We start from the raw sequence: 12935 nt of genomic DNA on the forward strand, positions 1-12935 counted from the left end.
GCATCTGTAAAAGTTTGTCAGGGTTTTGGGTGACAAGCCAAATTTCTTCAGCCTGTTAACAGATGAAAACTCTCTAAGGTAGATAGTGTCGTCTACAGCTTATCATGAGATACTCTACCTCAGGCGAGCAAAACCTCGAGACTTCCTTAGATATCGTGCACCAGCTGTTATTTACAAAAACACATAGTCAGCCGCCCCTTCTCTTACCAGACGCCGCTGTTCTATCCTGCCGGTACACCGTATAACCAGCCAGCTGTATGTTGATATTGTCGTCGTTCAGCCACGACTCCGTGAAGCATAAGATATTACAGTTTTGAATGTCCCATTGGTAGTTTAATGTTACACGTAGGTCATCGATTTTATTCTCCAAAGATTGCACGTTTGCTAGCAGAATGGACGGAAGTGGGGGTTTATTTGATTGCCTACGAATTCTCAGAAGGCAGCCCGCCTTCTGGCCCATTTTTCTCTGCCTCCTCTTCACACAAATCATGGGGATCTGGGCCTGTTCCTGAGAAAGTAGTATGTCATTCGCATCTAGCTCATCAGACTAGTTAAAGGAAAAAAAGGATTCTGCCAGTCCGTGGTGAGTAATCGCAGTCCTGATGTCCAGAAGTTATTTTCGGTCATATTAGACAGTAGCGGCAACATAATGGTACAAAAGAAGTTTAAAAAGAAGTACAAACAACGCAAATAAACAAACAATAAAACACAATCGGTTGGGGACACGTAAAACGTCAGCCTTCTTCTCCGGCTTTATTATTGGTGAAAATGGGATCGATACATGTGGATGATCTTGTCTCTGTTGTGTTTGTAAACACCCTGGTAGTTTGATAAATAACCTGAACCAGATTACAGGCACTGTTTACAGTGAGAAGCTTCCTCTTAAGTGGACAGCTTGATGAAAACCAGTCAATATTCAGGTCCCCAAGAAAGTACATCACATACACTATCAAGCATTTCACACATATTATTTAGATTCTGACTGTTAGCACTTGGTGGCCTATAGCAAGAACCCAAAAGAAGGCTTTAGATGTGCCAAGTGAACCTGCAACCACAACACTTCAATAACACAGATATTTTCTAAGCATTACAGGGATATGGCTCTGAATATATACAGCAACACCTCCCCCATAAGCATTTATGTATCTTCTATAGATGTTATATCCTTGTATTGCTACTGCTGTATCATCAGATTAATTATCTAAGTCTCAGAAAAGGCTAATATATTAATGTTATCAGATGTTAGCAAGTTATTGATTTCATTAACCTTATTTATAAGGCTGCATATATTAATATGGGATATTTTCAGCCCTTTCCTGGGTAGCTTATCAGAGATAGACATAATATGAAAAAGAGCAAACAAAGCAAGAGAAAAAAAAGATACATTCAGCAGTCCATTAATCAATTCGTGTGTGTATGTTTGTTTGTGTGTGTGTGTGTGTGTGTGTGTGTGTATGTTTGTGTGTGCTGCGGGGTTGAAGCTGCGAACCCATTGGTTTGGCTCTCTCAACTCTTCCAGGCTTCTGGGAGGGAGGGTGGACAATGAGCCTGTCATAGCGGATGTAAGCAATGGCCCCACGCACTCTGGCAGCTTTCATGACTGACACAAGTTATTTTATCTTCTGGTGCGCAGCTTTAGGATAGTCCTCGTTGAGGAAGGTATACGTTCCTCTCAAGTTCTTGGCTCTTTCCAGAACAGCTACATTGTCCTTGAACCTGGAAGTATAAGGGCACAAGGCCAGACCCAGATACAGACACGGGAATCAGATGGTTTGAGTCTTTGATATTTATTATATTCCAAAAAGGTAGGCAAGAGAATGGTCGTGGACAGGCAAAAGGTCAAAACCAGTTCAGAGTCCAGGAGGTACAGTGTGGCAGGCAGGCTCGAGGTCAGGGCAGGCAGAATGGTCGGACAGGCGGGTACAGAGTCCAGAAACAGGCAAGGGTCAAAACCGGGAGGACAAGCAAAAGAGAATAGGAAAAAGCAGGAGCACGGGAAAAACACGCTGGTTGACTTGAACAGACAAGACGAACTGGCACAGAGACAGGAAACACAGGGATAAATACACCGGGGAAAATAAGCGACACCTGGAGGGGGTGGAGACAATCACAAGAACAGGTGAAACAGACCAGGACGTGACAGGTAGTCCATCTTCAATTTCTCAGAGATCATTTCTCTCACTTTGTCCTCAGACTCCGTCCAGGTCTCATGCGGGGATTCTGTAATTCCGTCCACAACCATGTTGTTCCGCCTTGATTGAACTGATGTCCGAACTGATGTCCTCTCTCAATGACTTACAGATTGCTGTCATCTTGCCGTTCTCCTGTTTCACCTCATCGAGCTGACCCTGGGAGAACCGCAAGAGAACTGCAAACTGATCTTCAGGTCCTGAACCACTCTGGTCAGGTCATCCATTCTTTTATTAGTTGAATCGACCAGTATTCGGACAAAACACTTGAAGCTATTTTCTTGTTGTTGTAACAACTGCTTGTAGAACTATTTTTGTTAATTTAAAAGATCCGTCACCTGTGATAGAGAGACACCATTGTCCTCAACGGTATTCCCGCCGGCTTTGGTCTTTGTCATGGTAGCTATCAACGTAGGTTATGCAGTACCTCCTCGCAGTTCCAGACAGGGCAATCTTTCACAGGGAAGATTGAACAAAACAAACAGCAGGAATCTAGACAGCCACAAACCCGGGACAATCCGCGGTCCCAGCCACGATGGCTAACCACATCGCGGGCTGCGTTCAAGCCCTAGAGAAACCCCGCTAGCTTGCTAGGCAGCTAGTTAGCAGCTAGGCTAGCTGCTACGTCAAATAGCTCCTCAGACCCGACCTTGGTCGGCAGGATCACTGGACAGAGAGTAGCCGTCCCAGCAACTGATGTCAAATGCGTCGCGGGATCCAAACTAAAAAGTTAGCTAGCTACTAAGAAACTTTCCAATACAATTTCAAAACAACACACTTTTTAAAACCTCCAACCAAGCTCTCCCTCGTTCCGCATTCAACAGTAAATGTTCAATACAAAATTGAAAGCTCTCTCTCACAACCCCTGCTCACAAGCACACATGGTTGGCTGAAGTTAGCTGAAGTTTGGCTGTTTAAAAACTGAACCATGGACTACAGTCTCTTCTGGTCCATAGACTACTTTCAGGGTGAGGAACCATCGAACCTGGGCCAAAAAGGGTCCCCCTCCCACAGGAGTCCTCTCCTGGCTAGGCTAATTTAGTTGATCACCATCTCCTGCCTTCCCTCTAATTAGCGGTAGCCTTCAGTTGCATGTAATCAGCCTGAAGTGGACTTCCATCTTCTGCTCCTACAGCGATCCTGATCTCTCTTGTCACACTGATGACTTTGGTCACAACTTATAATTATAACTCATGAAGTTAATAAGAAAAGTCACTAAAACCTCACCGGCTGGATCCCTACGGAACAGGGTAAAGGTAAATTCGATTTCCTTTCAGTCAACTGAGGAGATAAACTGATATTACAATTCAAAAATTGAAATGTACCATTTATATTCAATGAAGATCATGCTTGTCTCATCTTCATCATTTCACATTCATTCTACTCCTTCCAACCCTTGTATTATCTCATGTCTGTGCTCTGTAGGCTGGTGGCAGTGCAGAACTGCAGATAGACATGTCCATTCTATAATGGGTTTATAAGGTCTGCAGACACATGATAAATGTGGAGCAGTGTGAATGGCTCTATCTGTGGCTGGGTGACTGATTCACTCCCATTAAAACAGGCACATTACACAAACTCAGCATTCCAATTATATTTCACCCAGGAAATAACACTCCACAGATAGGCTCCAGTTGGGAGTCTGATGTGCTTGTCATCAAAATGAATCTAATGAATGGCTTTCTACACTGTTCAGGAAAAAAACATGCGACTTGATGTTTTTCTAGCAACTCATTTCACACTTCGTTAACGGCTAACGTTGTTCATCATATCAAAGGGTACAATGATAGAATCAGGTGTTAATCATCAACCTAAATGTAAGCAGCTTTCCTCAGTTAACCCATTCTGCATGAAACAAGGTGAAACACACACACACCCTAACCGCTTTCTCTAAACTCACATGGTTTTGACACATAGGCAATTGTCATACTACATTGTTAGGCTGAATACCTGTCTTTCCCATTCACATACCCTGTTGATATTCAGTACCAGTGAGTCATTCAGCCAGTCAAAGGTCAGATCTCCGTTGTGGACATCTGACATCCCTATTCATCAATGACAGCCTATCTCCCTCTCCCAATGCTCCCACAGGGTTTTGGTATTTGGTATTTTGGGGTACAGGAAGTTGGTATCTGGTAGCAGTCTCAGGTCTGGATCTTTTTACCCATCCACCTGACAAGACATGGGAGGAGATGGTGACCTGAGGGGAGAGGGTTGTTAGAGTCCCCATGTGGGATTTGGTGTCTCCTAACCTAACAGGTAATTTCCCCACTCAAGGCTTGTGGGTTGTACCACAGCCATGTCCAGTCCTGTTTTTCACGGTTCATTTTCTGTTGTGTGGTTCAACTCAAGTCTTATTTCAAGTGTGTTCTTTTTATTCCTCCTGCGGCCTGTTTTTTAAGAGCCTGTGAGATGGATATAAGCAGAGGGATATGTTCCCTGTTTTTAGTATTATCTGAAAGGGTTTTTTCTATCCCTTATATCTCTGTCAGTAATAGGACCTCAGTGATATCTGTCAGATATATAATTTCACCATGCAGCCCAGCTCTGGGTGATTGGCAGATAGGCAGTTCCAGGTAGATCTGGGATTAGTTTTGTTCCCCACCGAGCGCCCGCATGACGAGTGAGGCTTGTTGGCTGGCAATTTCATAGCCACCTCACTGTTCATTGGCACTGCAGGGCACAGTGAGAGAAACACAACAGGGTTTATTGATTGAAGGTGCCTGGGGTGAACTGTACTGTATGATGTTGACTGGTGAACTTCCATTGACCACCTGTCCTAAATCAAAAATTACAGTAAAAGTAATCTGAGGTACGGTCTTCTTTTGTAGGTTGGTTGAAGACATCGATCAAAAGCCTTCTGAGTGAAATGACATGGACATCTCTGTCATGTCATTTGAGATCTTCTCTGACGCTTCACAGATGTTTTCTGGTCCAATTTGTAAAGGGTGGAGAGGAATTTTGGATCAAAGTATTGCTGTGGCCTTTACTTGAAGGGAGGTAATAAAGGAACTTCAAAAATGTTGGGTACCACAGTGGAGGGTGTGTGGGTGTAGATGGGGGGGGGGGGGGGGGTAGAGGTACGTAGGAGACTAAAACACACTACCTTAGCATTCTGTTGACAAGCTAATTGCCTGGTGAGAGTGTTAACTCACCCACGTCACGTTCCTCCCTTGATGAGGACCCCAAAAGTGTCCCAGCTTCCCTAAAGGCATTTAACTATCTGGTAGCTCACTCTGCCTCTGTGACCAATTGGCGTTTGGGGGATTTGTCTGATGAGAAATGGGGGAAGCGAGAAATATGGGAATGGGGGGTGTGAGGGGGAGATAGCGATAGGGCCCCGCTACTTCTCTCTTTGGGGAGATCCCTGATGGTGGTGTCCCCTCTGTAGCGAGGAGAGTGTCTCAGTGAGGGGTCTTTGAAGTAGTGCTCTTTCATTACCAGGACGTAATCCTTTGTGCTGCTATTATATATTTATATATCTGTAGACCGCTCCTCTCCCATCCTCCTTCAATAAAGTATGTTAAAAGGATCAAATTTAGGCCGTGCAGCTTACAGCGGACATATGGCGGCCTACATGTGCTCTAGGTGGTTGCAATAATGTAAGTGTTAGCTTGATACTCATCTAAAAATGTTACACTACCAGCTGTTCGAATCAGAAAACATGTCAGAGGAATAACATGTTTGTGTTAACCCTGTCTCAACCCTGTGAGTGCAGCTGTCCATATGTGCATGGGGTGAATTCAACAGTGGTAAATCTCAGATTATATCCTACCCACTGGGCACAGACGCCAGTAAAACTACTGAGTTGCCGGGCTTCCAGTTTAGCATGTGAACGGAGAAGAGGCTTGCAGACGAGCTCCTACGAATTAGTTAATTTAGCCAATTTTTACTTTGCATTTCACTTTCTTAAATATCAGATTTGATTGATGAGTTCGTAAGTTACCTTTTTGTTTCAAATGTCACACGATCTGAGGAGCAGAAGACCTGTAACTAACATGTCAACCGTAATGGCAAATGTGAATGGTAATGGCGCCGACTCTAGTACAACTGTTAGGGAGTTTCATGTGGTCACACTCCCCACAGATCTTCAGAAAGATCTTCAAAATCTCTGTTCGGTTCTGGTCTCAGAATTTACAGCTACCATTGCCCCTCAGCTCAAAACGGCCATCGATGCTGCTCTGGCCCCCTTCTCCGCCGTCATGGATGGTGTCCGAGCCGCTGCAGATGAACAAGGCCGCCGACTTGAAGGCTTTGAACATGACCTGTGTGACTACAGTAACCGCATAGTAGCCCTTGAGAAAACGGTTGCCCGTCTGAGCTCTGAAATCCAGAAGCTGATTGACAAGACCGATGACCTGGAATCCCGTTCTCGCCGTTGCAATCTTTGGGTTGTTGGCATACCAGAGGATTTGAGGGAGGGGACTCAGTTAAGTTCATGTCAGACTTGTTCGCGGAGGTGCTATGTCCGGCCATCGTTCCATCACCCCCGAAGCTGGACAGAGCCCACTGCATTGGTCCCTCCCCAGCGGGCGGAGATGACAACTCCAAGTCTAGAGTATTTATCATCCGTTTTCACAACTACAGTGACAAGGAGCACATCCTCCAGAGGCAGGGCAGAGACCAGCTACACTTCTGCGGACGCAAGGTGTTAATCTTTCCTCACCTCAGCTCGAATGTCACCAAGAATAGAGCTAAATTCCTTGATGTGAAACACAACTTTCATGAGAAGAAAGTGAAATTCTCACTCCGCTTCCCTGCTCGTCTTCACGTTGAACATGCTGGGGGAAGCTACAGTTTTACTCACACGAGGACGCCCAGTGTTGTTCCGACAGTCACTTCTGAGCCGTATCTTGGATCTATGACATACTCTTTTGCCAGGTAGCATGCATAGCCTAGCCTACAATTACCTTTTTTGGTCCTATTTTATATTTTATTTTGTTGCTTTTTTCATCTTTTATCTTTGCAAATGCTTGGTCTGTTTTCACACCTTTTTCCTTTCAAAATTTTAGATGGCAAACAATGCTAATAATAGTAATATTGGAATAGGTAGGCCTAGTTTTTATCTTGGAATACTAAAACAATGAATAATAAGTTCTCGGGTCTTCTCCCATTTGAAAAAGCTAAAAGCAGATGTGGTATTTTTACCATTTACGCATTAAAGATCACTCAAGGCTACAAAACTCCAGGTTCCGTCAGGTTTTCCATTCAAACTTTAACTCCAAAGCCAGAGGTGTTGCAATTTTGGTTAGTAAAATAATACATTTCTCTACTACTAATGATATTTCAGACAGTAATGGGAGATATTTAATCATAACTGGCACCATTTAGCACACACCTGTAGTATTGATCAATGTATATGCTCCCAATTTTGATGAATTTGCCAATGGGTTGCTGGGGAAAATTCCTTCTCTGAACACCCATCTTTTGATATTTGCGTGGATCTGAATTGTGTTATTAGCCCGGCTTTAGACCGCTCCAACCCCAGAACTATGTCTCCTTCTGCTATGTCAAAGTCCTTCTCAGATGGTATGGTTCAGAATGGGTGTACAGATCCCTGGAGATTTCAGAATCCCAGGAAATAGAATATTCTTTCATTTCACATGTACACCATTCTTTATCTCGTATTGACTATTTCTTTATTGATCTAAAGTTACTTCCAAATGTCACCTCTTCTGAATATTCACCCATTGTAATTTCTGACCATGGACCTTTAGCGCTCGACATAGTCCTATCAGGACAAACTTGTACTCCTCTCTGTTGGAGATTCAATGATCTTCTCCTGTCTGATGTCTATAACGTTATCTCCACTTATGTTGATCATTTTCTTTTTTCAAATCAAACAAGCTCAACCTCTCATTCTCTCTTATGGGAATCACTTAAGGCCTATCTTGGAGGAGAAATGATTTCTTATTCTTCTCATTTAAACAAAACTCGGTAAGCTGAACTAGAAGAACTCTCTAAAGCCATCCTTGACTTAGATCATCAATATGCCCTGATGCCATCTCCAGAGATATATAAGCAACGCTTGAATTTACAAAATGAATTCAATCTCTTGTCCACTACAGATGCAGAAAGGTTACTATTGCATTCATGTGATACCTACTATGAACATGGCGACAGGGCAAGTTGTCTGCTCGCACACCAATTTAAACGCAGTGCTTCTACCCGTCTGATTCCCCAAATTAAAGATTCCTTTCATAGCTTAATTTCTGACCCTACGGGGACCAATGACACCTTCAAATCTTTCTATTCCTCCCTGTATAAGTCTGAATTTCCATCAGATACTGCCAATATGACTACATTTTTGGGTGAACTGGAGACTCCCACAGTTGAAACTGCAGATGACCTTGATTCCCCTATCAGCCTTGAAGAAGTTATTCAGTCTATCAAGTCAATGCAGAGCAGCAAGGCTCCAGGGCCTGATGGGTTTCCAACTGAGTTCTTTAAGAAATTGTATTCCAAGTTAGCCCCTTTACTTTTATCTATGTATAATGAATCACTTGAACATGGCTCGTTGCCACCTACCCTAACACAGATTTCAATAGCGCTTCTCCTTAAGAAGGGGAAATACCCCACTTCCTGTTCTTCATTTAGGCCCCTAAGCCTTATTGTGGATGTAAATGTGCTGGTGAAGGGTATAGCAAGGCGTCTGGAAGTAGTCTTAACAGAACTCATATCACAGGAACAAACCGCATTTATACAGGACAGATATTCATTTTTTAATATTCGGATGCTGTTCAACATGATTTATTCTAAACAATTATCCAACTCTCCTGAGATGGTAATCTCCCTAGATGCAGAAAAGGAATTGAACAGAATTGAATGGGAATACCTATTTGCTATTCTTAAAAAAATGGATTTGAGGCCAAACTTAGCTCATGGATCCGTCTCCCCAGGCCAGTGTCTGTACCAATGACACCTGTTCTGATTATTTTGCCCTGGAACTTGGGACACGCCAAGGCTGCCCATTGTCCCCTTTATTATTTGCTGGTGCCATTGAGCCCCTTTCAGTAGCTTTACGGGCATCCTGTAACCTGTTCACCTTCTATCTTTTCTATTCTGGAGAACTTTGGCTCCTTTTCTGGTTACAAGCTGAATCTCCAGAAAAGTTAGTGCTTCCCAATCAATCCAGCAGCGCTACAGCTCCAGCAGACAGACTTGGCTTCTCAGCTTAGTCGCTCTGGTTTCAAATACCTTGGAGTGAACTTACCCTACCATTCAAAAGTTTGGGGTCACTTAGAAATGTTTTTTATTTTTTATTTAACCTTTATTTAACTAGGAATGTCCTTGTTTTTGAAAGAAAAGCACATTTTTGGTCCAATAAAATAACATAAAATTGATTATAAATACAGTGTTGACATTGTTATTGTTGTAAATGACTATTGTAGCTGGAAATGGCAGATTTTTTTATGGAATATCTACATAGGCCCATTATAAGCAACCATCACTCCTGTGTTCCAATGGGACATTGTGTTAGCTAATCCAAGTTTATCATTTTAAAAGGCTAATTGATCATTAGAAAACCCTTTTGCAATTATGTTAGCACAGCTGAAAACTGTTGTCCTGATTAAAGAAGCAATAAAACTGGCCTTCTTTAGGCTAGTTGAATATCTGGAGCATCATCATTTGTGGGTTCGATTACAGGCTCAAAATGGCCAGAAACAAAGGACTTTCTTCTGAAACTCGTCAGTCTATTCTTGATCTGAGAAATGAAGGCTATTCCATGTGAGAAATTGCCAAGAAACTGAAGATGTTGTACAACGCTGTGTACTACTCCCTTCACAGAACAGCGCAAACTGGCTCTAACCAGAATAGAAAGAGGAGTGGGCAGCCCCGGTGCACAACTGAGCAAGAGGACAAGTATATTAGTGTCTAGTTTGAGAAACAGATGCCGCACAAGTCCTCAACTGGTAGCTTCATTAAATAGTACCCGCAAAACACCCAGTCTCAACGTCAACAGTGAAGAGGCGACTCCGGGATGCTGGCCTTCTAGGCAGAGTTCCTCTGTCCAGTGTCTGTGTTCTTTTGCCCATCTTAATATTTTATTTTTATTGGCCAGTCTGAGATATGGCTTTATCTTTGCAACTCTGCCTAGAAGGCCAACATCCCGGAGTAGCCTCTTCACTGAAAATGAACAGTTTACCCAAAATCTTTTATCCATTTCAATCTATCCCAAGTCAATCAATCAGGCTGTTACCACATTTATCTAGTCAGCAGATCTTTACTTCAGAGATGCAAGTTTAGTGGAGGGCTTGTACTAGCCAACTTTTTATACTATTACTGGGCAGCCAACTTTCAGAAATTGCCATTCTGGTTACATGTTCCAGATACCCCATGGTGCCACCTAGAGGCACATTCTTGTATTTCTGCTTCTCTTCCTGCTTTGCTCTGCTCTTCTCTCCCAGCACCCCCCTCGCTAAACTGGCAATCCTGTAGTGCTTTCCACACTTAAGATTTGGTACCGGTTTCAACAGCATTTTAAATTCTCCTCTGCATCTACTATGGGTCCTATTGATAAGAATCACGTATCCCCCACTTCCTTAATAGATAATGGTTTCTCTCACTGGACAAGGAAATGTGTTAAGTCCTTCCAAGACTTATATGTACATTTATTTTTTTCTAGTTTTCCCAACCTGGCCTCTAACTGCTCTTTGCCTCCATCTCACTTTTTCTGTTACCTTCAAATTAGGCATTTTCTGGCTTCCCTGCTCCACCCCCTTGCCAACCCTGGGATGGCATATTGACTCTTACCTCGGCAGAAAGCAGTAATTTCTCAGATCTATCTGTGTATTGTGTCATTGGACAAACACTCCACCAACAAAACTAAATCTGCTTGGGATGGGAAATGGGTGTTGAATTCATGAAGGAGTGGTGGGATGAGGTGATTGATAGAGTAGGCTTAACTACATTGTGTGCTCGTCTTGGTCTCATGCACTTTAAGGTTTTACACAGAGTGTATTTTTCCAAATCCAGATTGTCTGAAATATATCCAAATATAAATGATAAATGTGATAGATGTCATGTCTCACCCTGTGACCTTAGTCACATGTTCATTCAATGCTCTGAACTACAAAATTACTGGGATTCTATTTTAAAATGTTTATCTGAGGTGCTTGAAATGAACCTGCAGCCTTGTCCCTTGATAGCTGTTTTGGGTATTCCAGAAGACTTGTTCTCCTTGGACCCGAAACATTACGATATTGTTGCTTTTACATCCTTATTAGCTCGACATAGAATTCTTCTCCAGTGGAAGTCTGCTCAGCCCCCCTCTACTTCTCAATGGCTCAACGATTTTATGTTCTTCCTAAAGCTTGAGAAAATGAAGTATTCTCTTAGGGGTTCCAATGATACATTTGTTAGAAAATGGCAACCATTTATATCATACTTTAATGGCTTGCAGAGGCTCCCCTCTGATGAGATGCTTTAATTTTTCCCAGTAGGTATTACCAGTAGTCATTACAAAATAGGTATAGTCATCAATATAATGCTATCCAGTCCAAGCAGCTTTGTCTAAGGTTTACTGATAATTTATTTACGTATTTATTTCTGTTTTGTCGTGCCACTTTTTCTATCTTGAATCTGTATTGAGTTGTTTGTATGTGAGACAATTTTTATTTTTTTCCTGTGTTCTTGTTTGTTTGTTCATTTGTTGTGATATCTCTGTAGAATTGTTGTTTTCTACGACCGAACTGAGGGAGGTTGTGGGGTTGGTTGGGTATATGGGGTGATTGGGGTGGGTGGTTGGGAGGGGGTTGGGGTGAGTGGTTGGAAGGGAGGGAATCGAGGTGGGGGAACTGAGGGAGGGCGAAGAGGTAGGGAAGGGACTGGAGGGGTTGGGGGGTAGATGGAGGGAGGGAGGGAGGGAGGGAGGGAGGGAGGGAGGGAGGGAGGGAGGGAGGGAGGGAGGGAGGGAGGGAGGGAGGGAGGGAGGGAGGGAGGGAGGGAGGGAGGGAGGGAGGGAGGGAGGGATATGGTAAAATCTTTGTATTTACATTGATGTACATTTGGTAAAACTTGAATAAAAATATATATTTAAAAAAGTATACTGAGTTGTCAACTAAAGTGAACTCAACGTGAACTCAACAAAACATTTCACAATGTCATTGGATCTAGGTTAAACGTTCGGTGAAAAAAGACGAGATGCCCTTATGTTGAGAACTTTTTGCAAATCCAATTAGTTTTCCACGTTGATTCGACATAATCACATAGATTTGGGGGGTTGAAATTACTTGGATTTTTTTTTGATTCAACCAGTTTTTGTCCAGTGGGTATTCTGCACTACTTTTGGATAGTAGTGCACTATATGGAGAATAGGCCTTGGCCAAAAGTGAGATGGAGAATGAGATGTCAGAGGTCTCTAGCCAAAAGTAGTGCACTATATGGAATAAGGTGTGATTTGAAACACAGCCAGTGAATTCTGTGGACAGTGCTGCCCAGTGCCACCCTACTGCATGGCAGTCTGGCAAAAGACTGAGACTAACCAGAGCTTGGTAACAAAACAGACCACAACCCTCTGGGCCAAAACACGCTCTGCCCAGAAGACTTGATTTATATTTTTGATCATCAACATAGGACTAACAAGCCTTCAATCACTTGTGAAAAGTCAAGTGACCTCAACTACAAAGGACATGACAGCAGATTTGTTGAGATGTACAAGGGTGCTTATAGCTTATGTAGTCACAGTGTGACAGAAACTGTTACAAACCTACCCAGAACACCAGAGCATCTTGAATTATTCAACTA

At 42.9% G+C, this 12935-nt stretch overlaps 1 protein-coding gene across 1 annotated transcript in view; it reads left to right on the forward strand.

Moving 5' to 3' along the window:
* LOC139547913 (schwannomin-interacting protein 1) overlaps window positions 1-12935 on the forward strand; it is a 385387-nt gene that overhangs the window by 319910 nt on the left and 52542 nt on the right. The window lies entirely within an intron of this gene.

Source organism: Salvelinus alpinus, chromosome 21 (assembly GCF_045679555.1).
Source record: "Salvelinus alpinus chromosome 21, SLU_Salpinus.1, whole genome shotgun sequence".
Classification (NCBI taxonomy): Eukaryota; Metazoa; Chordata; class Actinopteri; order Salmoniformes; family Salmonidae; genus Salvelinus; species Salvelinus alpinus.